At 38.3% G+C, this 27,480-nt stretch overlaps 1 protein-coding gene across 1 annotated transcript in view; it reads left to right on the forward strand.

Moving 5' to 3' along the window:
• The window catches only part of Col8a1 (collagen type VIII alpha 1 chain), a 123,294-nt gene that overhangs the window by 56,629 nt on the left and 39,185 nt on the right, over window positions 1-27,480 (forward strand). Inside the window, exon 2 of the mRNA XM_050148984.1 lies at window positions 16,887-17,004. The gene's annotated coding sequence lies outside the window, so the exon portion shown is untranslated. The remainder of the gene's footprint in view (window positions 1-16,886; window positions 17,005-27,480) is intronic.

Below are 27,480 nucleotides of genomic sequence, written 5' to 3' on the forward strand. Positions count from 1 at the left end.
GATTTTTAAAGGTTAGGAGAAAATGCATTTAGAGCCATTTGTGTGGAAGAAACCACAATCAGATCTTACTGTCCCCACCAAGGCTATGAAGAATTGTTTGTGACTGTTAAAATAGTTTTTTTTTCTTTGATGGAGAGAGAAAAAGTCCGAATAATTCCTGGAAACCCTACCTCTAAGATGGCATTCTTGCGAATTGAGGATAAAGGCATCAGCTACATATGGAGTACATTTCCCTGTTTAACATTGATTTGTTTAAAATTGAGGGGAAAACCACTTGGCAAAGCACACTGGCCAAGGCAATGGCAGAAGTCATTCCAGTTTATCCTGATTCCTCCCCACGGTTCAGCCCTCAGCTGACTAGACTGGACATCCGGACCAAGACTGTAAGTCCTGAGTCCTGAATTGAAAACCAACCAGTCGGGGGTACCTAAAGAATGCCACTTTCTTTTGGCATGTGAACCCCAACATTGGCTTTTGTCTCATATCTTCAGAGAGGACCTAAGGAGAAACATTTAGCAGCTTCCTGGAAACAAGACAGATGTTTCTAAGCGCCTCATCAGCGGTTGGTATTTTGAAGGATCCCATAACCTTCATGAGAGTTCACAGAAGGGAATCTAGGCATAGAGCTTTTCAAAAAGTGACCCGCTCTTCTGGTTGGCTAGATTACCGTTGGCTTTAACTGCCAAAGATCCCAAGTCCCTGAATGGCCTCAGCTTGGTGCTAGTAATGACAGTGATCACTCAGATAGGATCATTTAGATGTAGCTGTGGCTCAAATGTAAAGAAAACAGAAACTGGGGGAAACTTGTCCTACCTGAAGCAGAAGACACGAACAGCCCTGTGGAATTGTTGCTCTGGAATCTGAGGCCCTGCTCAGCCAGGGCTTCACATAGGCATTAGTTACACACATTGGAAACTACAATATTGAACTGTAACAAGGTAAGACAGGAAATATTGGCTTTGGCTCACAGTTTCAGAAGATTTAACCCGTCATGGCAGGAAGACATAGTAAAGCAGCCCTTCCATCCCTGCAGCAATGTGTAATGGAGGTTATTCACCTCATGGTGAGCCAGGAAACAGAGACACCAGAACCGAAGGCCAGACTATAACCTACAAAAGCTTACCTCTCTCTATCATTGAGACACCACCTCCCTTAAGGCCCCAGTCTCCTGAAATAGTGTCACCGCAGAGAAGAAAGGCATTTGAAGTCTGAGCCTGTGGATGTCACTGCCATATTCAAATCATAACAGCAAACATGCCAGTTAATTCTGATTACAGTCCTGAAATTTCCCTATTATTGTCCCCATTTCAGAGATGAGGAGAGTAAATAACAGAGAAGTTCAATGATATGCCCAAGTACATACAGGTGGTTATAACAGAGCTAGAATAAACATCAGGGAATTGATTGGACTTAAACAAGAACAGCCCCGCCTCCATCCAGGTCTAGTAAGGTGAGCATCCAAACTGCCTAGGCTCCCACAAAGCCAGTATGTGCAGTAGGATCAAAAATCCATTGCCATTGTTCTTAAGTTCTCAGTAGTCCTCATTGTCCACTATGTTCAGCGAGTCCAGTTTTATCCCAGGTTTTTTCAGACCCAGGCCAGCTGGCCTTGGTGAGTTCCCAATAGGACATCCCCATTGTCTCAGTGTGTGGGTGCACCCCTCGCGGTCCTAAGTTCCTTGCTCATGCTCTCTCTCCTTCTGCTCTTGATTTGGACCTTGAGATTTCTGTCCAGTGCTCCAATGTGGGTCTCTGTCTCTGTCTCCTTTCATCACCTGATGAAGGTTAATATTCAAGAGGATGCCTATATGTTTTTCTTTGGGTTCTCCTTCTTATTTAGCTTCTCTAGGATCACAAATTATAGGCTCAATGTCCTTTATTTATGGCTAGAAACCAAATATGAGTGAGTACATCCCATGTTCCTCTTTTTGGGTCTGGCTTACCTCACTCAGGATAGTGTTTTCTATTTTTGCATGCAAAATTCAAGAAGTCCTTGTTTTTTACTGCTGAGTAGTACTCTAATATGTATATATTCCATACTTTCTTCATCCATTCTTCCATTGAAGGGCATCTAGGTTGCTTCCAGGTTCTGGCTATTATAAACAATGCTGCTATGAACATAGTTGAGCATATACTTTTGTTGTATGATAGGGCATCTCTTGGGTGTATTCCCAAGAGTGGTATTGCTGGGTCCAGGAGTAGGTGGGTGGTCCTTGGACTTCCCACAGGGCAGGGAACCCTGATTGCTCTTTGGGCTGACAAAGGAGGGGGACTTGGTTGGGGGGGGAATGGGAGGCAGCGACGGGAAAGAGACAGAAATCTTAAATAAATAAATAAATAAATAAATAAATAAATAAATAGAACAACCCCGCCTTCCTATTAAATACTTCTCACTCCCCATAGCTTTTTTAACTTTTAAGATGCAATTAGACTAGGGTATATTTCTTCTCTTCCTGCTGCTCCAGGACCTTACGAGATGCCAGGTGCTTCTTCAAGAAATAGACCAAGGAAGAGAGAAACCAGTAAAGCAAATGCTTGTTAAATGCCAATTGGTTTAGCACCTCCTAAAACAGGATCCATGAGCTTCTACGGAATAAAGTTATAAAGTCTTCTAGCAAGGTTACTTGAAACCTCCAGCAATAGGCTCCGCAGTGCTTTCAGCCATTGATCCTAGGCCACTGGGCAGCCTTTTGTGAGCTAAGCACCCTGCCAGATGGCTGCTATGAGCTCCGTTAAACCCCCTCTCAAGGACCACTGGTATTGTTTGAATAAAGTTGCCTCTGTTACTATTACTTTACTTACCATTTAAGAGTATTACAAACCCTGGGAAAAAATACATTTTAAAAAAATTTAGCAGTGTTCTATTAAATAAATATAATCATACACCATGTCCCAGACTGGCCACAAGGATTAATCTTATTAAGGAAAATTATTCTTATGTAACCTGGTTTGCTATATAAAAAACAGAATCCTGGAAACTTGTGACTTTGATGAGAGGAGAGGTACAGAAGAAGGCAGCCTGGTCCTATGTTCAGGTAAAAAGCTAAAATAGTCTAACCATAGATGTACTGAGACAACAAATCCAGTCTTTCCCATTATAAATAGGGGCCTCTGGTATCTTTCCCTAGGCATGTCTAAAACATATGTGTTTGTGATCCATGTATCAGAGACTATCACCACAAATTGTGATTAGAAAACAGCTCTCTGTCTTTCCCTTCCTTCTTTCTTTTCTTTCTGCTTTTTTTATCTACACCATCTGTTTTTGACTCAATACTCCTTTGCCCTTCTAAACCTTGACCCACCTCGATTTCAATACACAGTATTCTATTTCCCCCAAGGGTGCCCTTTGCTATGGAAGGAAAGCAAAATCATTTGAACCAGGTGGCCAGGAGGAAGACATTTCTAAAGTCCATCCCTTGAGGAAACGAATGACTCATTTAAGTGTCTAGCGTTTCCTAAAATTTCAACAGAAGTAATGAAGAAATAGGATAGGAGGAACGGACCTTTGCTTTGGAGCCTTACAGTAAATTTAAACACATTCTGCACCTCCAAGCCACCTGTGAGTGGCTCCTTTTGCATTCCTTTTGCATTCTTTGGCAATAATCCTAGAGATATATTTCTATCCACATGTCCATCATTCAACTTTCCACCTATTCTTCATCCTACCCAAGACGGACTGTAAAGTTCAGCAAAGAAAAAAGTAGGCAAAGCCTTTTCTCTTAAGGAACTCTTGAGTCTACCAGAAAATCACATGATAAATAGGAAAACAGACTATAGCTTGGAGAGGAAGTAGCAGCCACTTTACGTGGGGGAAGGCAGGGATGCTTTCTAAGGGAACAACAGCTTAGCTAACACCAGAAAAGGCTACATTTAAATGAATATGATTCCAAGCCTAAGAAATTGTAGATGGGAAGACCCTAGAGGCCTCAACAGGCATGGTATGTCTCCAGAGCAGCAAGAAGACACTGTTTCTCCAGAACGGTGTCACTTGGATTTGGAGGTTCCCAGAGAACTTTCTAAACCAAGGGAATTAGTTTTATCTAAGTGCATTAGAAAACCATGGAAAGATTTGGGAGGAGAGGGGGGACATGATCTGACTCATAATTGCAATGAATCATGTGGCTTCTGGGGAGAGAACAAGAATGCAAACAGGAAAAATGTTTAAGAGACTGATGTGGTAAACAAATGAGAGTTGTGGTGACCGGCCCTAACCATGGAGTCCATCAGAGGTGCATTTATTAGTGAGATAATTGATAGAGTTGACAGACCTCGTGGTTGATTAAGTTATGAGGAATGGGGGAGGGTGCAACCTAGTCTGACTTCAGTAAGCAATACTGCCAGTTCTTCAGAGTGGCTCTTTGTGGATGAGCCTAAACCAGATGAGCAGAGTGAGTGCTCTTTTTATTCCATATTTTCTTGAAATATAAGAGAGAACTTATGCTTCCGGAATTTGTATCTGTCATTAGAGCTCAGCTTTTCAATGTACCTTTTTTGTGCATGTACCTCAGGACAAGCAAAACATCAGTTGGAGCCAGAACTACATAAACTCATAGCAATGAGAAATAATTTTCCCTGGAATGTACAAAAATGAGACAATAAGCAAAATCTTGCCTTTTTATTTTTCTTTCCTCTCAATGAAATGAGCAATTTAATTGAGCCATTAGTACACGAGAACACAAAAAGCAGGATTAGAGAGGTGACCTGAAACGTCTCGTCTTAAAATCAACCTCAGGGCTAGTGGACTCTTGAGTATTTTATCTTTGGAAAGTCTGTTAAAGTTTCATATTTTATGGAGTCTGTAATAGGCTTGGGTCTTATGCTTTAACTCTCGGACTACCGCCATTAGTATCTTACATATTATACTGATATGATTCTTTGCAGCTTACAGTGTAAGAATTTGCAGTCAGCAGACCGCTTACTATGCAACAGCTATTAGCGTCCTAGTTAAAACATATCATGCCACATCTCAGTTTATCATACTCTGTCACACACAGGATGGGAAATATAGGTCCAAAACAACATAAAATGAAATGTATGCTTCTTTTAATAGACTTTATTAACTGCAATTGATTGGTACATGAAAATAGAGACTTCTTGGGCATTATAGTTTACACTGGTGAAGAATCCTGTTCTATAGCTTGTGAAAATTCTTCTATGAGGAACATCTTGAACAAGATACCAGAGAGTTACACTAGAAAACATCACTTCTAAAACAAAGTCTGTCTGAATGATTAGAAGCAATTGGCAAACTAACTGACCATCTAAAGATAATACATGGTCTCATCTGCCCACCCTCACTAGAAATTTTACATTCATGCCCTAAACTCCTTTAGAGAAAAGACCTTAATAAACGATTAGCATTTCAACAATAATGCTCTGTGCTATCACTGCTGAGTCAAGTAGACTCCAGACTGAAAATGTAGCAGGTGGCCTGTCTGTAGACCAGATGGCTTGCAATAGTCCCAGAAGGTCTATTAGTACGTGGCAGAAGGTGCAACTGTAGTCAATCATTCGCATTTCTTTGCATGACATTTGAACCTAGGAAAAGAAGTATTTTCCTAACCTCCTGGAGCTGAATGCTTGACCTCAGAGCTCGCTGTGTGCTCCTTTTTTGTCTCAGGCCTCATGACTACAAATGCTATTATTAGTCATAAGACTACTCAGGGCCTTTTAAATTCCAGTCATGCTATTTGGCTCTCTGACCTAAGCCTAACAGGAAATTCAAAATCCTAATTATTTCCAACAGGTCTAATTCCTTAGCATTGACTTTGAATTTTCCCACCTCTGTGTGCAACCAGAAGCTATGGTAAATGTTAGTGAGGTTGTGCTATAAAACTCTTCACAAACAGGAGCGTTTTCCCCAAAGGAAAGTCCCTAAGTTTGTGAACTGTCTACCTGGGAGCTGAATCGCAATTTGTCATTGATAGACTAAGTGATCTTAGGGAAGCTTTCACATCTGTTTAGAGTAATAAATAGAAAATGTTGCTTATGAAGTAACTAGAAAGGGACCCCAGTGACAGAAAAGGGGCTGTAGGGAGAAAGACAACAAATAAAAATGGAAAAGAGAGATAATGGGAAATGGGGGAAAAGGTGGAAGGCAGGGAGTTACGGGGAGAGGGAGAGAATCAACCAATGTGGAATATTCATGAAAACCCTATGTGGAAATCTATTGCTTTGTAGGCTAATTCAAAAAATAAGTCTTAATTAAAAAGGAAATATTTGTCCGAAACAGTGTACAAATGATACACTTCACAAATAAAATTCAGCACTTAGCAAGTGTCAAATATCTTTATAGACACCATTCATCTATATTCATCTCTATAAAAGGAGGAACTAATAAACATCACTTGCCATTTCTAACTATGCTCACTGGGTCCTCCAAGTTGACACTTGCTTTAAGCTAGAACAGTGTTGGCATTCATTTGTGAATGTCTACATTGTTAATCTTCATTGTTAGAATGGTAATCATAATCACCTATTGTTCTCAGAACTAGGCCTGTCTTTAACAGTTTTGGTAACACAGATATCTTACAGGTATACAAAGATCACTGAGAGGACCTCTGTAATAGAAGGAGCTGGCCGCCTCCCACCCAGCTAGCTTAACCCCCAAAATAACCATACAGAAATTGTATTAATTTAAACTTTGCCTGGCCCATTATCTCTCACCTCTTATTGGCTAACTCTCACATCTTGATTTAATCCATTTCCATTAAAGTGTATCACCATTTGGCTGTGGCTTACTGTCATGAGTCTAACTAGCGTCTGTCTCAGGCAGGAGAATCATGGCGTCTCTCTGTCTCTGCTTTCTTCCTTCCAGAATTCTGTTCTGTCTTCCCCAACTACCTGAGTTCTGCGCTATCAACTAGGCCAAGGCAGTTTCTTTAATAACCAATGAAAGCAACACAAATACAGAAGGGCCTCCTACACCAGACCTCCAGTTAAGTCTGCTGAGTTGTAGAATCTCTTTCATTTTTCTCTTACATTTATTTACATATTTATTTTGTGTCTGGGTGGGGCACATGTCACAGTGTAGATGCCTTGGTCCATGTGTGGAAGTCAAGGGGCAACAAGTGGGAACCAGTTCTAACTTTCTACTTTGTGGATATTAGGGATGGGATTTAGCTGAAAGCCCCTTCACTCACTGAGCCATCTCAATGACCCTTTCCCATTTTCCAGACACCATATTATTACTGAACTAGCAGATACTTCTCTGCCAAAATCATAGCAAAGGAAGCAAGTTAATTGAATTGAGTGTAAGTTTTACTGAGTTCTGAGTTCTAATACTCAATGACACATAGGAAATTTTCAGGAAGAAGAAGATACAAGAAAGGTATAGACTCTTAGGTTTTGTGTTTCACGTTGGTTTTATTAGTTCCATACACTGTATTCTCATGAATAGTTTCCTTATATGACTCTCTGCTAACTTGAAATTTTCTTTAAAGTGATAAAGTTATGTAAGGAGTGTAATGACACATATGTCTTCAATAGGGAGCTTCAAGGGAATTATATTCATATACATGTATCATACAAGCTGACATCAATTAAAACCCAAGTTAATGAGGCAACCTAAATTAAAGCAGTCTTTTCAACCTCTCTGAGCCATGGATGAATGAGCTGCTTCTATGGTTAGTGAGAGAGCAGGAAAAACGAAAGAACTAGTCATGTGTCCAAAACCTAGGGTCTAGCACCAAACTGTCACTAACAAGAGGCAATCTCGGTGTTTGGAATCAAAATAGATGGGAAAGAGGATCCTTTAGGTCAAGAACTTTAAAGGAAAGTAAAGCTTCTGACAAACAAAAACTAACAGAAGTTCTCCATAAGGAATTACTTAGTCCCCAACCTCCCTTTTTTGGAACTTCTTGGTTTCTTGGTGATTATAGACTATGTATAAGAATAAGAAGAGCAGGTTAGTCTTCCTAGGAAAGAGCCACCATTGACTATCTAATACCAAATGGTACCGGCTAAACACATAGAAGCAACACTTAATGAACTCAACAGGTCGTATTAAGCTTGTGGTGTGTGTGTGTGTGTGTGTGTGTGTGTGTGTGTGTGTGTGTGTGTGTAATAATAAGGAAAAAGAAGCCAGGAAGTTTAAAGAGGAGGGGGAAATAAGAAAGGGGTTGGAGTGAGGAGGGAGAAATGATGTAGCTATATTTTAATTAAAATAAAGTTTAAAATACATAGTTTTTAAAAAGGAGAATGAGAAGAGAGCAGAAAAAAGACTGAACAGAAGAGGACTCTTGAAGAAAAGAAAGGGCTTTAGGGATGAAGGAATGGCAGAGAGCATTCCCAAGCCATTCAGAACATAGGGAGTTACACAACGATCACACAAGCATGCCATCTCCCTTGCTCACCACCAGCCCCAGTACAGCTGGCTTACTGCCACGTGGCATGGCTATTGGTCAAAAATTCTGAGCTGCTCAGATACATGGGAGTATGAGCTATGTAGCATAAGATGGAACAAACTGTCAAAGAAGCTGGCTACTCAACAGGACAGGGGTCAGCCAGAGAGTCCAGAACACCTGCTTCGTGCTCAGGTCCCTCAGAGCCACCACAGAAGTCTGAAGGTCAAGGCTGAGAGAGAGGAGGAGAAAGGCATGGAGATCCTTATAGAAAACAAACAGAAATGGCTTAAAACTGAGGTCGTTTTGTTAAGGCAAAATAAATAAACTTCTGATAACCTTAGCACAGGTAAAAAGACACGTAACTCTACAACCAGCATTCATTCTGCTTTTTTATCTGGCATACGACTGAATTCAGACTTCCATTACTTAAATAGCTATTAGGTTTGTAACATTTTCTTCAAGTCAAACAGAAGATAGGAATGGTGTGTCTTCTAGAGAAAGGGCAGAATAGGCCACACTGCTAAGGAAAAGGTGTCCCTATCATACCCAGCTATCTTCACACAAAACCTCTAAGAATATTGCAGCAGGGAGTTTTCTAGGAGGGAGTGACAAGCTTTAAAAGAGAAGGAGGAGAAAAATGACACTTCCTGGATCATCACAGAAGAGTAAGATCAACCCTCCAAAAAACTCACATCCACTGACTGCGTTCAAAGCCCTAATTTTGACAATTGTTTCGGTGTTATATTTGTTTTAATTCTATAGTATTTAAGTTTGGGGAATAAAGGGAAATCTGGGTGTTAGCCTAGTCTCAAAAGATTCATTTTTTTAAGCTCACTGGGCATGCAAGGGAAGAAATACAACCATGTGGACAGAAGAGGTTTGTAATTGCAGTTTTGTAGACTGCTTTCCTCCTTGCCTAAAAGCTACTTGATCTTAAAAGACAAAAGCAAAAACACCTCATTTGGTATCAGTGACTTTGCAAAAATATTCAGGCAATAATTTACTGAAAAAAATATGGAATATGTGGAAAAACTAGCAGTAAATAGATGTATTGTATGACCAAAAGTACTGAGAGTAAAAGTATTTAAATATTCCTTAATAAAAAAATTCAAGATGGGGGCTGAAGAGATGGCTCAGTGGTTAAGAGCACTGACTGCAATTCTAGAGGACCCGAGTTCAGTTCCCAGCACCCATATGTCAGCTTACAACTGTCTGTAACTCCAGGATCCAGCAACCTCACACAGATATATATACAGGCTAAAACACCAATAAAATAATTTTAAAAAAAAAATTCAAGTTGTAATTCTGAGGTTGTTGCTAGAGAAATCAGTAATAAAATGACACCAAGAACAAAAATAGTGACTATTAAGGGACAATAATTTCTCTTTGGACCAAAAGAACACTCAGACTATATCCATAGAACAGCTGAGTACTAAAAATGGTTATTACTATAAAATTATTAAATCCATCATTTCATTTCAAAGGTAGAAAAAAAATCTCATTCTCCCAACATGGTGTGTAGAGATAAATTAAACAAACTGTTAAGAGCAAGTCAGTGGCCATCCAGGTCTTGAGGTCATCTCCCCAGTTTCGAGGAAGCATAAATTCTGGAGCTCTTTAGTTTTCGTATGACCCAATCAATTCAAACCTGGCAGGGATTAGAGAAATGGAATATACTGACATGCCAATGTTTGTAGAATAATCCTCACTAAATCAACAATGAAATGACAATTCTAAGAGCTCTTCAGCAAGTTTCTAATAGAAAGAAAAAGATACAGAGAACAAAGTTGGAAAGAGAAAAGAAAGATTATAAATAGACGTGAAATAGAAGTCCTGTATGTCTGAGGACAGGCCCGGGTGTGTGTTTCAGTTGTCTGTAGGGAAATGACTAGGGAGGGGGTGGGAGCAATGCCTGGTGTCCTCTCTGATGAGGAAAAGAGAGGAAATTAATTTAAATTACAAATAAAGGAATTTAAGTGAGATGGAAAGACTTTTCCCTGGCACCAAAGGCTTTATAAACCTTGGAAAAGATTCCGGGGGAGGTTTTCAAGTTCCTATCTGGATGTATTTACAAGAAGAAAGATACCCATCAGCCTTGGGTGGCTGGAGCAGAGACGCAGGAATTCGCTCTCAGCTGAGCTCGGTAGGTGCAGTTGCATTTCTGTCAAGCCCAGTGCAGGCCCCAGAATGGCGAGTGGCATGGCTCCTGAGAACAACCCAAAGTAATCATTTCCTTGGAAAATCAATTGGCATCTGCTCGTTAGTTATAAGTGGAATGTACAATTATAATACATTCTGGTTTTTATTTTCTTTTTAGCCTGGTTTCCAGTGGAAAGAAAGGAGGCTTATGAAATCTCTCTGGCAGGCTGTACACTGCTTAATACATTTTCATTTTCCTTCTGCAGGCTGGTTACAACCAAACCTTTTAGAAAATAGTGGAGACCAAAGTAACAGTACATGAACCCTTCCGGTGGGGAGTGGGAAATACCCTTTTCCTCTTGCTCCAGAGGGAAGCTTCTTTCCTTCCTCATCAGTCTCTCTTCAAAACAAACTACATTAAGTTTTCCGCAGAGTGAGAATTTCACTTGCTTCAGTTGCAGCTGAGAACAGCACCGGTTCTAGCACTTTGTAGCAAATCCTCTAATTGATTCTGTTTCTCTGTTTACACAGCTGTCCATCTGTTTGCCCATTGTTTTCACTCTATCAATTGTTTGGTTTTTATTGCGAACTCCTAGAGGCAAGGTGTGGAGTCTGTTTCATTTACTTTATACAACACCGTGCACACATGTGCAGGTGGGACCGTTTGGCAACAATGGTGCCTGGTATGATTGAAAGTTAAAAAAAAAAAAAAAGAAATACTGTGCATTGATTGGTCAAAGCAGTAAAGAATGGACTCAGAGAGAGGAGTCTTTGTAATCTCCTGATTCACCTATGTGTAAGAGAATAAACAAAGTATAATTGCTGTTGGGGATTGAATAGTGTGAGCAAGCAACTGGAAAGGCTAATAAATCGGGGTTGGAAATTGAAAATAACAAAACAAACAAGATAGCATTTATTTAGGCATTTGCCCCCAAGCATGACCTTCCCATCTTTTGTGTGCAAGTCCCATCTTGTTGGGGTTCTCAGTTTAGACCACTGGTGGTCATTTGGGGCTGTTGCAACTAGTGCCCCCACAAAAGACTAAGTTCACAGCATCCTGGTTGCCTTATGTCTTTGGTTTTAACCCATGGAAAGCTCAAGTCATTTTTACTAGAATTAGTATTTCCACCTTCTCACCCATCCTTGTAAAAATACCCTTCAATCTTCCCTTTATCTATCAGTGGTCCTCACTCACCCAGAAAGACAGGGGTGAGTCACTCCACTTTGCTTGTTGGGTTAAAAATTCCATTTTTCCTTAGGGATCTTCAAAGTTGTGTTTTTAAAAGGACAGAATGACTAACAGAAATCTATCCCTCGGGGTAAGCATAAGAAATGACATTTCACTTAATCTAAGAAATATTTTCTAGGCACCAGCTAAGAGCCATTCACTGCGTTCCGGGGAGAATGAAAGGAATCTTAGCTTCTGTCTTTAAAATGTAGACGAGCAAGGGCTAGAGAGAGGGTTCTTTGATGAAAAGTGCACCCTGTTCTTCCAGACGACCAGAGTTCTGCCTCCAGCGCCCACTCTAGGGAACTCACAACCACCTATAAATTCAGGTGTAGGAAAACTGATGCCTTGAACCTCCATGAATACCTGTGTTGATATGCATAACCCATATATAGACACACTCACGCATACACTACATACTCATATATGCACACACAGATACACATATTCACGATTGTACATACACAGATGTATATACATACATATTCATAATTAAAATACTAAAAAGGTTAATCTTTAAAATGAGTGTGTATACATTATTTAAAGATTATATTAAGTGATAAAAATGTATAACTTAGTAAAAACCCTAAAAATAAAAATATTGCCATATTGTGGGAGTGTGATGAAGACTAAATCAAATATAAAGTATACCTAGTAGACAGAGCCTAGATATAAGACGCCCTAATAAATAATAGCTCTCACTAGTATTGCTTGTTACAACTTCATTTATAACTACTTTGTAGAAAAGATTTTTAAAAGCAAATTTTACCTTAGGTAATAGGCAATTTAATTTCATTGTTAGGGGAGGAAAGAATTATCACATTCAAATAATAATAATAATAAAATTATCATCTAGAACACTGAAGTCAGTATGACCACACCAAAATTGGACCTCAACTACGCTTTGATGTCTGGAGTCTGGTTCTCATCCTGTTCTTGCTGGGATATTTCAAAGTCTTGGTCCCTTCCCAAGATCTTAAAAAATCTTTTTCTCTCTCTCTCCTTCTCCCAATTCATGGTTATTTCACAGAATAGTAACAAGATAAATTTGAAGTTTTTCACATGTTTTGAAGGTACAAAAGTCAATTAAACCAGAATACGCCAACCTTTAACTTTTGAAAACAAATTGCTTAATAGATTATTGTAGGTAAGATATTTACATTTAATTAACTGATTACCAAATCAGTCATTGTCTAGACATTGTTAACTGGTCATAATGGAAATAATGAGATGACTTAAAGCAAAAATGTTAAAATACAGCTAGCTTAAGCCTAAAAATTTACATACTTTTTATATTTTGGTTCAGCTTAAGATTTGTTTTATATTGTCAAATATCTACATCCATAAAAGAAGACTTTATATCTTATTCCCTTTAACTATTTACAATTAAAAAGACATAACCTTTGTTTATTATACTGTGTTATTTGGATGGCTTCTCGCCAGCCTGAACCACCATTATATTCTTAACATTGTAGTCTAACTGAAGAGTTATTTCATTGTTTGCTTTTCTAAGAAAGTGTGTGCCTTTCTTATTTCCTAAGTAAAGATGGCATGCCCCCGGGAAATAACACATGTTGCAAAAAAGTGATTGACAGATGCACCAACAATAAAAATATCTCAGGGAGACTTTCTGTCAAATATCAACACTTGAATTATAGTGAAGATCATTTCAGATCCCAACCATGGAAGTTCCTCTCCTCTAGCCTTCCAAACTAAAGTCAACATTTCTCAAGTACATTTGCATTTTTAATAACTGATTCCACATTCCTATTGTCCCCATTTCAAAGTACTATAATCCAATCATGTCATATATACCTTAGAGATGCAAGTATTTTCCGTTTTTCCCAGATCAATCAGTGTTGGCCCCTTTGAAACTTATTACTGGAGTCATGAGACCATTGATGTGCTTTATAAGAAAGAGGAAATGAATGTCTCACTAATCATGCTTAAAAGAAAGTCAGCGATTTAGCAATCTAGATTCTTGGTGGTGGCTTAATATAACCCTAGGATGTCTTCCTTTCTTCTATTTATCAAGATTCAGTTGTTAATTAAGATTTGATCCTGTTCCAGTAGAAAGGAATTTCATAATATATAGCCTCAAGTTTCTGTTAATTAAAATGATAATGGGCTCTCTCCGCTTCTAAACATTATATCAGTCATGGACTAAATCAATAGACTTTTCTATAGGAAAGAAAGACTGGCTTCCAGTAGCTTCAAGGTGCCTAACTCGATTTTTTTCCCAAAGTTCATCCATTTCTCAACAACTCAAATATGCAGTCGTGATGCTGTTTCGTAGCAGTATTAAGCAGTGGACATTGTTTTTGCTCTTGATGCCACTATGCATCAGTAGAGTAATGTTTGGTATCCCTTGCAAAAGCTGAGATTTAGTGCCTGAATGATGTTGATGGGATAAGACTGGGCAGTCTTGTTTTACTGATTCCTGGTTTGCCAAATTTTTCCTTCAGGGCTGTGCAAATATATATATATATATATATATATATATATATATATATATAATCTTTCATCTCCCTGTCTCTATTCATTTGTGGCACAGTTGTAGGATTAATTGATAGTAGGCAGATAACACAATTAGCAAGGAACCGGCCCAAAGGGCACAATTATGCATCCCCTCTTTCTTCAGAAGCCATAAGAATATCATCGGCCTGCTTTATGTTGGAAATTCAAGTCTGGTTAGGAAAGGCTGTGTTGATGTATGTATTGAAACCTATGTCTAGATGTCTGAAAAAATATTATATGCTTCCTGAAATGTTATGGCACAACTATAAATAGCAATTTAGAATAGCAACACACATTATACTCAATGGTTTTATAGAACTAAATCTCAGTACTATAGAATCTTATGATCATAGATCATCCCTGGTTAGTGAAGCCCAACCCACAAGGCTCTTGTATCACACAATGAGTGGTACCACAGGGAACAGTTCTCGTTACACTTACCAAATGCAGTAAATATGCCACCTTATTCTAGATGTTTGAATTAAGTCAGTCTCAAAAAAAAAACAAAATAATAAAATTAAAACAAAACAAGATTGTTTTCAAAGCTTATAATGATAAAAGAAAGTCTTTTTTTTTTTACTAAGACTTCTCCTTATCCAGTAAATAACCACATGTTCAACGGCAATCAAATATTGGTGAGAGATAAACATTCTTCATTTCAAAGCAAAGAGCCTTGCTGAATGGTGATACAGTTTCAAAAATATGTGATCTGACGAGGGAGCTCTCATCATACTCCTGAAAAAATTTTACGCTGCTGTGATTTTGTTTGTGGGTTTTTCTTTTCTTCCAAATAGAAGGAATGTACTTAACTCTAATCAGAACCATCAAAGTCTTTTAAAATACCCATAGAGTTTAAAATTTCTGGCTTAAAAAGAAAATAAAGTGTTTAAAATCTCAAGTGCTGGTTTTCTCTCCCTGTTGAGTTCTGTGTTTCAGAATTGCAAGATGTGTTTATTTATAAGGGGTCTAACAAGTATTTAAAATACTGAACCATATGCCAGACCCAGTTCTAGTTACAAGAAGATGTTTTTGTCTAAAAGAAACAAGTCTACTGCCCCCCCCCAGGTAGGGAACTAGAGGTTGGTATGCTGGTACCTGTCGGTAGTTCCTTGAGAGGTAGAGGCAGGAGGTGTAGAGGTTCAAGGTCATCCTCAGCTACTTAATGAGGTTGAGGCTAGCCTGGGCTATCTGAAACCCTGTCAAGAAAAGGAGAAAGAGAATGCGATTGGGAGGGGGAAGGAAAGAAAAGTTACTGGAAGAGAAGTTCATGTGAAAATAGACTTTAAGTGAATATGGTGCACAAAGAAGGAAGTTCTAATGCTAGTGTAGAATTAAAGCAAGGCTAGAGATGCATGAGCATGAGTAGTTTATTTTAGAGCAGAGCAAGAAGGTCCTTTGGGAGAGAGTGATGTTCACACTGAGATTTAAATAAGTAAGAGCCCATCCATATAGTGGTCTTGGGGAAAGGATTCCTGGGTGAGGGGCGGAAGGAAGGCTGAACTGAGCTGACAGTGAAGGACCGACGTAAGGCTTCTGCGTGTGGTCTGAAGGTGACCAGACATACTCGTCAGATGAGCACGTTCCAAAGGACCACAGCCTAGCACAGGGGACAGCCTCTTGTTCTTTCATAAACCAGCTTCAGAAGTTTCAGAGTATAGAGGCACACTCTCAAATGAGAGTAGCTGCTATGAAAATTAGGGAAATTATGAAACCTGGCTTCAGTGGGAAGGATCTCACATGCTCTGTGAACCGTCTGAATGGGGGAGATGGAAGAAGTGTGTCTATCTGCTGGAGTTGTGTCAGCACTGAAAGAAAATTTACACAAATCACAGCCCACCATGACCTTTTTGACAACTAAGAACAACTTCTAATTCAACTGTATGCAAATGAGATGGGAAATGCATGACTTTTCTTAAAGGAGACTACTTTCTCACAAATTGACTTCCTATATAGTAAATGCCACGTCAAAGGGTCTCTAATCTTTGTCAGCAAGAATGGAACTAATGAGAACTTAGCACATGGTGATGGAAACTAATAAAGACAAAAGGTGCATGGTCTATTTGTACAAACTCATACATGTGTGTCTTTAAACAATGTGTTAAAAAAAAAGGAGAAGTGTTTCTGGGTTCTGATTTCAGAAATTTCAGGTCATGAGCTTATTGTGGCGGTGAGTGGAAGAGGAGGCTTGCTCACCTGTGATAGCCAAAAAAAAAAACAAAGGAGAAATGTCAGGGTACCAATGTTTGTTTCCTCAAGGGCATTCCCCCAGGGAACTACATCCTCCTACTAGGCCACACCTCTCAAATGTTCCACTGTCTCCCAGTGACCACATACTAAACAGTCATTTAATATATGGGCCTCTGAAGACATTGCAGATCTAAACTATAGTAACCTATTTATAAAAGTATACATAGAGTTGTTTAAATAAAAGTAAAACACATGCTCGCTCACTCTCTTCATATCAATACATAAGAATCTCTATTGTGTCTTGAATGTGCACTGAAATTTTCTGTTTATACATTTCTACTATATAATTTCTCATATAATAAGTTGTAGATACTATCAAATCCTCATGTGATAGAAAGATATAGTTGGTAATAATTACCTTCTTACTTTGCATACAAAGGAGTAAAAGCCTGCTCATTTTTCTACTTCAGAAGCTGTTCTGGAAATAAAGGAAATCCTGTGACGAGACAGGCCCCAGGCCCACGGTGCTACAACAAGAGGCAAACAGGAATACTCGTCCTCCATTCCCCTGGCCAGCCAAGTCTAAATGTAAGTTTGAAGAGGGAGGAAGGCACCAGCTATGGGTTGGTCCCCAGGTGAAGCAGAGGCTTGTTGCCATGGAGTTCCTAAACAATTAGGCAGTAGGTACCCAGCCTTTCTGCAAGTGCTATTGTCCTGTCTCCCATACTATCTACGCCGCTGAAAAAGACTTGAGACTATCACTAACATCAAGCTTAAAAAATAAACTCACAGTAACATGCAGAGTACAAGTCTAGCTGATTTGTAAGTCCGGGCATGTTGAAATAGAGTCTCAGAATAATCATTTCCATAGGACCGGAGTAGGTATCCAAGTGTTCGCCAGATGTTAGCAGCTAGATTGTACAGGGAAAAATTGCTAACTTAAGCTTCTTTTCATGATTCAGCAAAGGATTTTAGGTAATAAAAGATCTGGAGATTTGTAAAATAAATAATTCCAGTGCAAATGGGAAAATTAAAATAATCTTATCATCTCTCAGACATGTCTATATGTGTTTTTCTACCATTATCATATTTCTCTTAATTGGGCCCATTTTTTTCCAGCTGATATTTTATAGTTTGGAGTTATGAGCTATAATGAAGAAATTATTCATTTCAGATGACTGAAGTGATATGGACTAAATTTTCCCAAAGACAATCTAGGGTGTTTGAAGCACCGCATGACAGAACAAATGTGGTTTTTGTTCACATGCGATATATAATATATCCACAGTGAAAAGTAATACAAGCATGGCAGAATCTTTTATTCTTTAAGTGATGTCTCCGTAGAAGCAAAAAGTATAAAGTACATCATTAGCTTTTTAACTTTGATGGAGAAAAAAGTCCACAACATAGCATCCATTTCTGACAAGTAGACGTTATCCCAGAGTAGCCATGCCGCCCTATGCTTATTACCGCAGCCTGGTTTTAAGTGTAACTTTTGGACTCACGGCTTGAGAGTTTGTAATATATAGCAGCACAATGACTTTCTTACAGTGTAGTTTTAGTTTATCACTAAAAGGCTGATTTGTTAAGATTCTTCGGGTTCTTTGTGCTCTTGTGCTGGAGACTCACATGAACAAAAAGACACATCCAGCACAGCATCCCACCACACAATCATGACCTGTCTCAATATGAGTCCATTCAGAACACCTGGAGGAATGCACACAAGTTAATGATCTCACTAAGATACTACATTTTTAATATAGATACTGCCAACTATTTGGACCGGGTTTCATCAAAATCAGACATACTCCAAATAAAATACTCACAATGCAAAGTCATTGAATAAAATATACATGTTTGTTTTAGCAATAGATTGATTACAGGATTCAAGGTGATGGAGGTTGTTGGAGAAACCAGTGGGCAGAGGCATGGTATGGGTCGTATCCACTCTTGGGGAACGCTATAAGCTAAATTCCAGAGAAACTCTGTAGATGTTACAACCAGCTACAAACTCAGCTTCTGGATTTCTTGTAACAAATTCTTGCTGCCAGGGACATGGATAGGCTCACCCAGTAAAAAATTACAATAATAATGTTCAGCTATATCATAAAAAATGCAGAAGGTGATTATTACAGGGCAAAGAAGGGGAACTGCTTGGAAAGTTGTGGTAGAAAGATCAAAAATACATTTTATTAGACTTTTAAAAAATTAAGTTCTTTGTTTGTAAACTAAGGTGCAAATGCAGTAAAATGTAAAAGTGACTCAATGAACTATTTCATTCAATAGTCAAGAGCAGCGGTTCGGCGTGTCGGAATAAAAATCACCATTACTCAATATGGCAAGTTCAGGCGTGTCTGAAGCTTTAATCACCGGTTTTCTAATGAAAATAACCATCTGAAAGTCATTTGAAAGAGTTCTGATTGAGAGAAAAATAAAGAACTTTTGAGTATACATCTTTTTCCTTGTCAAAATGAATTGAGTTTATTCTTACTTTCACGTAGAACTAAAAGTCTAAGTGTTTTCTCAATGTCTTTTTAAATTCTGCAAAGATGTCCATTTCACACAATAGAAAAAAAATGACCAAAACGCATAAATGATATAAACATTATGACAGGCATACAGACCATTATATGCCTCTGGGGCTTCCAAAATTATACAAGGGAGCTTTCTAATTTTTTTCCTTAATTTTTTTTTAAATTTATTTTACTTAACAACTATAGTTTCCCCTCCCTTCCCTCCTCCACCTTCCCCCGCCTCTCCTCAACCTACTCCCATCTACTTCTCAGAAAGGGTAAGGAGTCAACAAAGCCTGGCATATTCAGTTGAGGCAGGATCGATCCCCCATCCTGCATCAAGGCTGAGCCAAGGCATCCCACTATACGCATGGGCTTCAAAGAGCCAGCTCATGAACCAGGGATCGATCCTGGCCCCACTCCCAGGGGTCCAACAAACAGACCAGGCTGCGAAGCTGGAGTAGCCTACATGCAGAGGGCCTGGTTTGCTCCCCAGCTAGAGGGCTAGAGTTTGTGAGCTCTCACAAGTTCGGGTCAGCTGTCTCTGTGGGTTTCCCAATTAAGTAGAACTGTTTTTCTGATCAATTTTTTACCTTCTAAAGCACGTACCACAGACATCCGGGTACACGTATTCCATACTTTCTACAACGAAATGGCGTATATGTGAGTGATTAAAAACAAAGAAAAAGAAACAAACTTCTTTTGACAATTAAATATCTAGCATGTCTTACACACAGTGAGCACCGGATAATCTGGGTTGGGCCCACAAACTCCCATTTTCTGTTTATCATTACCGTGCCTCTTGGAGCGACACTGTAAGTGGTGTTGTCTCACACATAAGTGTTAATGAAGTACATCTGTAACCAAAAATATCCACGGAAAACTTGCTGAATTGATCCATATCTGATTTATTAATCAAGTCCAGTACAGAAGGACTTTCTTGTGGTTGTGCTGTTTTAGAGATAAATGGAGTCGAGAATCTATAGTTTAATTCAAAAGTCGTTTGAAACTTAGAAGAACATGGGGTTTTATGTTATATGACATCAGTAAAGTTCAGTCCTTGATGACTATAATTCTAGATATATATGAGGATATAAATATCTTTACATATACTTTTACTGCAAAACATTATGCAAGTAGCTGTTCAATATGGAATTTACTTCTTAATGTCACCCTTCGCTTTCCTCAATCCTTTAAATAAAAGATTTTTTTTGAAAAAAAAAACACCATTTTTAAACTAGTTTGGCATGAACAGCCTTTAGCTAAAGCAGATGGCTGGAAATCAGAGGCCTCAGATACTATCCTTCATTCTCCACCAGTTTGGAATGTGGCCTTGGGCAAATCATGAGAGCAAAATCTACAATAAAAGAAGCAATAATGCCTTGCATGTGTATGGCATTTTATGGTTTAACAGCACACTTTCGCATACAATATCATATTTAATCTTACCCCCAGCCTCCTGAGAGGAATATAGTAGTATTATAAAATTTTCCATTATAAAGAACAGGGATTTGAGACTCAGGGAAACTAAATCACTTGTTCATAGTCATAGCGATAGCAAGTATCAGAGCACAGACAGTTTTAGATGCAGGGCTAGTCTCTGTCATCCCTCTAACCCACATCGTCACTCTCTGGTGTCTTCCAATATAATAAACTCAGACATTAAGACATACTCTCAATAGAAGATATATCATGCTTCCTAGAGTAAGATAAAAAAAAAAGAACGCATGCTGAAATTATATTTGTCCTATCCTGAGTTTGAACGAAATAGCATAGATTTAATTAATGTGTTAATGTGCATAACTCGGTATGAGTAAGTTCGCCTGTCTCTTTACATCTTTACAGCTTTTAGCACAGCTACCAAGATATGTAGGTGTGTATATGATTCACATGCTTCTGTGGGGTAGTGCTACACCAGAAAATTCCAGTGCTCAGTGCCTGCAGCATGATTTCATGTTACTGGGCTTGTGTATGCACTTGCCTTGATGTGACTTAAACAAATTTTCCAAGATGCTATCAGAGCATAGGTACATTAACGTCAAAGAGTCAGCCTTACTTCTATACCTTCTGTATGCAAGGGAAAGATGGGGCTTCACTCCTGGATGCTTCAAAATGCTCATCCATGACACGGGTTCATTTTAAACTTGCTTAATGCATGCAAGGCTTAGGAACTAAAATTCCATGGGAAAATCAAATTATATTTATAGTTCTGTATCACTGCTTATTTTTAAAAAAATTATTCCTAAATACTATGAGTAAAAAAGATATCTGTTACATTAATAAAGGTGAAGCTAAAAAATAATTATTTTTTAGATTTGTTATCTGTAAATTTTGTCCTGTTTACTATAACCCCCAAAGTAACAGCTCTTTTGGAAAATCTAACTGAAAAATCTTCAAGTAAGAATATAATTCCAAACACGAACAGCTAGCATCTATCTGTCATTTACTATATGGGCTCAAGTCTTACCCTAAAAGCTAGACTAAGATTGACTCATTTAATTTCCTTAGAGGTTTGAAAATCACCAAGAGGAAACAGAAACCAAAACTCTTCGTTTCTATTTCTTCTTCAGTTCTTACTGAAGTCACCAATGCAGCTAAGCAAAACAACATCCGGTTATTTGGGATTCACTCAGTATTACTGATTTCAGCTCCATCAGCATTTGGGTCAGAGACAGTCGTAAACACTATGGGGACATTGACCGGAAAGATTGTCCCCCAAAGAGTACACCAGCTTGTAGGCATGTGAAGAGCATACATTTACAAACAAGAGTTAGGAAAGAGAGAGTCATTCTCCTAGTTAGGCTTTCTATACTGTGAAGAGACACATGACCATGTCAACTCCATAAGGAGAAAACATTCAATTAGAGTGGCTTACATTTTCAGAGGTTTAGTCCATGTCAACATGGTGATCGTGGTGTGACATGCTGGCACACAGCAGACATAGTGCTAGAGAAAGAGCTGAGATTCTTACATCTTAACCCATTGCAACATGAAGTGGTCTAGTTTACTGGACATGGCTTGAGCATATATGAGACCTCAAAGCCTGCCTTCACAGTAACACACTTCCTCCCATAAGGCCACACCTACTCCAATAAGGCCAAACCTCCTAATAGTGCCATTTCCTTTGGGGGACATTTTCTTTCAAACCACTGCAGTCTTCCATCACATTCTAAAGATCTTCTGTGTATTATGAAAAAAAAATCATTTTAGCCCTCATTCCCCACAGCAGTAGCCTTGTATATAAAGAAAAGTTCTCATTAAAAAAAAAAGTGAACTTCTGGAAGTTTGACTTCTTATTTGGAGAAAAAAAAATAAATACTTTCTAGAACAAATGAATCCAAAGAATGGCACATGCACACACACACACACAGAACAATCACCAATCAAATCACAATTTCTAGTCATTCACACAATAAGAGGCTGAAAGTATGTGTATAATTTTTAAAGATTTCCAAGTAGAATGTTCTTAATGCCTACCCAGAATAAAATCAGAAAGAAAATTGTTACCAATAGCCAGCTCTGTGTGACAGAATTCAAGATACTTCTACATCCTTATTTAAATTTTTATGCAAGATTTTCAAAGTGACCACATATTGCTCGTGTGTGTGTGTGTGTGTGTAAATTTGTTGCAATTGATTCCAAAACTGATGTGAATTAGAAAGACAACTGTCCCTGGTATGGGAAGTAGATATTAAATATAATTTTGTTATCAATCACAAATGTACCAAAAATAATAACAATGATTTATAGATTATTCTTTCTTGATCATACTTTCTTTCTGGTTTAGAACAAAGCACCCTGTAGATTATTCAAGCACCACAGACTAAAAAAAGTTTAAAAAAAATTTTCTAAATACTCTTGAGGTAGCAGGACACTTTCAGACACAAACATATGTTTAAAGATTAAAGTTGTAATGTATATGTAAAACAGCCATGGCAATGGTCATTCTCAAAAGCAAGGGCAGCTGCTGTGAGTTGTACTTCTTTTACCTTCCAACAAGTGGGCCATGAACCACTAATGCAGTCCATTAGAATTTGCCTTTGTGTTACCCAAGAAGACATGCAAAAGGCCGCGTGTAAATAAGCCACGTAACTGCAGCTTTGAGGTAAAATCGGGTCTTACTGAAAATAACAGATGAACTACAGAACTGTGTTAAGGATCCTACATCAACTCATAGAGGCCTATCTGGTCCGATACATTCTTTTATTAATTCAACACTAAAATTTTGCTACAGTGAAAACTCAGAAATGAGTATTCTATGTCATTTATTTGTTACCTCATAAGTACACAGATCCTCGGAGCTGTCTTCTCAATTATTCTATCCAATACAAATATTTTATAGATCAAAACCTACATTGTAGAAAAATAATTTTCTCATGAAAAAGTTAAACAGCTAAAAAAAAATAAAAATAAAAACAGAATCTAAGGAATCCTTGACCATCTGCACTTACTAGGAAGGACCATGCACAGTATTTTGAATTCTGCCAAAATTTTCAGAACAATTTGAATTTCCAGTTTAGTAGTTGGCACTTCTGACCAGGGAAGATAAGATGCAAAGGTTGACTGTGAAAAATCACATTCTCAGTAAGTGCTTATAAAATAGAAACAGAAATGTAATAAAGCCATGGTTTTAGAGCAGCTAGTTACTCATGACTCAGCTTCCTCTTCCTAGTGACTCAAGTCTTTGCCATGTTCCCCTCACAATTCTCCTATTATGACAACCCGGCCACGTACAACATTCCAGATAAATGAAGAATAACTGGACACTTAGTCCGTGAGTTGAAATAAAGAAAGAGAAACAAAAACCTTCTGATTGTATACACTTATGAAAAATGCACTTGCGATAAGATTGCCTAATGGTCATCCCTGAAAACATATACAAACAAGTAACACTAAACATACAGAAGGTCATCTGTATATATCTGGCATATGTGTGTGAAAATATATTATTGTGAAAATATTTTCACATGTATATGTGAGACATCATTGTTTTTACCTAATGCATAATACATACAGACATAGATATATGTTTATATAGAGATAGAAAGAAAGCAAGAAAGCAAGAAAGAAAGATTTATGTATGTATTATTATGGATTATGCAATGGACAAATGGGAAGGGGAAAATGTAAACATAACCTCAAAAAAACATTTTAAAAAGTAAAAAAGAAAGTATTGTAGTCCTATTGTGTTAAGACACTTGCTCCAAAAAGAAGAACCCTTCCAACTTTCTCATATTCACTTCCACATTCTTACGAAAACCCAGACTCATCGCCAACTACTAGTCTTACTGCTATCACTGCCCTGAGGTTACTTATTAATTGAATAGCCCCGAAAAAAGCTATTTTGCAGAGATGTTACTAAGTAAGGCTTTTTTTTTTCATTTTTAATTTAGTGGAAAGTACTATAGAAACATTGTTTATTGGTGACTAGTATCAAACTAGTAAGAGTTGCTGACCCATACAGATAGTAGTTATAAATTGCCACTGAGCTGAGTGAGAAGGAATTGTACTTGCTTAGAAAGGTCCTACTTGCATAAGATAAAATAGGACTAAAGCAGGCATTTTACTTTGATAAAAAAATCAAAACAGGGGAGGGAGATTATATTAAGAATGTAGTCATCTTTCTCTACAAATGTATACTTACTTCACATTACAGAGAATGTTCTAGAAGAAGCAAATATTAAATCTATTTTTAAGTGCAACGTCTCTCTCAGAAATGGAAACAGAAACACTGACTTTCCAGGAAAATATTGCAATGTGTGCATGTCTATTATCATCTGTAATGCAAGGCTGAGAGTGGATGTGTGCAAAGTTGATAACAGCTATAAAATGATCCGTGCTGTGTTCACATGAACAGGCAATGAGTGTCAGCTATGGTTAATAGACATAGTACTGCTGTTTAAAACTTATTGACTACATTCTCCCTTTGAACAAACCTTGCTATTCCCCAGTTTCATGACTCTGTGGCCATATACAGGCTGATGGCTTGTTCTAAAGGCAGTTCTTCTCCATTATCTGGTGATCTGCTTCCTTATCTGGTGAGCACCAGCCACATCCAGAGTTTAGCTCGAAAGTCTCCACTTTTTGCCTTTCTTCCCTAATCTCTAGTGTCATCCATCTGTCTTCCAAAACTCTCTGCATGTAAGTTTTTTACATATAGCTTTTTTATTTGATTTTCTCTTCCTCCACTACATACAAGCATCCACACTTCAGGAAATGCTTCATACAAGTTGTCTCACACACACACATACACACACACACTCACACACACAAATAGAAATATATATATTGAAATCAATAAACTCTTGCATAAATGATGCATGCATGACATCTTTTCAATTAGGACACATGTGTAAGTGTATAGCCTCAGTTTGGAGGAGGAGGGTGGTAAAATGCATTGTTGGAAAAGCTGGGATATTCAACATAAATTCTGACTCTACCACATCTAATGCTGGGGATTGCCATCATTTTCAGTACATCCTTTTACATTTTACAAGAGTCATGACTTGGCAATGGTTTCATTTAAGATGAAACTTAAGTAGGGAAGGAATGTGCTCTGATGAACCTGCCAGGGTCAACATTTATATTATTTGAAAGGTTGTTATCTCAGTGGTTCACAAACTTGAGCAGACACAGGAATCACCTGAGACACTTGTTAAAACACTGACTTCCTGATTGCCAGACCTAAGGCGGCCAGGAATTTGCATTTTGAATACAAACCAGTCAATGTACTAAGGGTGCTAGCAAGTGAACACACTTTAAGATCACTGAAGATCTTCTTAGCCCAGAATTTTTACTATTGTCACCTGACCTAAAAACACTCCTGATATGCATATTTACAATATAATCTCGGCAAGGGAACCCAGGCTCAGTATAGCTGGGCTTAGAAGGACTAGCACCCATAAAGGAGTGCCGAGAACACCTACAGAAGACAAGTTTAGTTTTGTTTAAGGCTCATGGAGTAAGAAGGAACAGCTCGAGTTCTAAAGCTCCAGAGCACAGGAAACGCTGTTGCCAAGGTCAGACCCATTGAGGTCAACCATCTGCTGCTAGTTTTATGAATCACAGTTGCCATCTAGTGACGCCTTTGAATAACTACATTGGAAGATGATGAAATGATTTCGAAATAGCTTCTTCCTATCTTCCTGTCTGTCTGTCTGTCTTTTTTCTTCCTTTCTTTCTTCTTTTACTTTTGACAAAAGAATGTTCAAGATGAGTATAAAAATAAACTTTAATATGCTCTGATCATATCTGCCTTTGTACCGAAGTACTGAAAAATGAATACATGCCTAATATTTACTGTGTTGAGACCCTCTATGCTTTATATATACTCAATTATTCATAGCAACTCAGTGAGATACAGTTTTTTCTCCATTGTAGAGACAGAAGACACTACAAATATAAAAACTATATACCTAGCAAATGGATTTTTGCCAGAGATTGGACTGAACCAAGGCAGTTGCTAAGAAATACACTAGGCAGTCTCTCATAACAGCAACATATAAAACCGATTTAAGTGTCCGCTGTGGGAGAGCAGGGTGATTTATACTGATGATGCATTTCTGAAAAAGAAATTTAAAAAATGAAAACTGTGCTCTCATCTCTCTCTCTCTTCTCTCTCTCTCTCTCTTCTCTCTCTCTCTCTCTCTTCTCTCTCTCTCTCACACACACACACACACACACACAAACTGTGTGAAGTAGCGGATATATTATTTAGCTAGATTCAACTATTTTACAATTCAAATCATCATATTGTGCATGATTAAGTACACATAATTTTGTGCATCTTTTTAAATTAGTTCCTTTATTAACTTAAAAAAACACACAGCTGATGAAACAAATGGTCTCTATAAAGAGCCCCCAAACGTAGGTGAGCAAAGGTGATTCTTTCTGAATTTTCCCAATGACGTCATATCACGTGCAATAATTACAGAAATATTCCTACTCACAGGCAGCCCAGCTGAAGAAAAGGGGGAACACTGAGATGGAATCAGACTTGGAATCAGTTTCAGTTCTCTGTAGTCGGGTTATCCAAGGAATGCGGCCACAAGAACAAACAGTACTGCCGCTGACACTGTCTTAGTTAGGCTTCACTGTGATGAAACACCGTGACCAAAAGCGGATTGCGGGGGAGGAAGGGCGTTATTTGGCGTGTGCTTCTTCATTACTGTTCATCACTGAAGGAAGTCAGAACAGGGACTTGGGAAGGGCAGGAATCTGGAAGCAAGAGCTGGTGCAGAGGCCATGGATGGGTGCTGCGTATGAGCTTGCTCCGTGTGGATTACTCAGTCTGCTTTATTATAGAATACAGGACCACCAGCCAGGGGTGGCACCGCCCTTCAATCACTATCTAAAACAATGACCTATAGGCTTGTTTACAGGCTGACCTTCTGGAGGCATTTTCTCAGTTGAGATTCCCTCCTCTCAGATTGCTTATTTTAAGTTGACTTAAAACACAGTAACTGCATTGATTTTGCTCAGACACAGCTATTTCTCTCTCTCTCTCTCTCTCTCTCTCTCTCTCTCTCTCTCTCTCTCTCTCTCTCTCTTC

The sequence above is a fragment of the Alexandromys fortis genome, unplaced genomic scaffold (genome assembly GCF_014885135.2).
Source record: "Alexandromys fortis isolate MF-2015 unplaced genomic scaffold, M_Fortis_MF-2015_v1.1 scaffold_4, whole genome shotgun sequence".
NCBI lineage: Eukaryota > Metazoa > Chordata > Mammalia > Rodentia > Cricetidae > Alexandromys > Alexandromys fortis.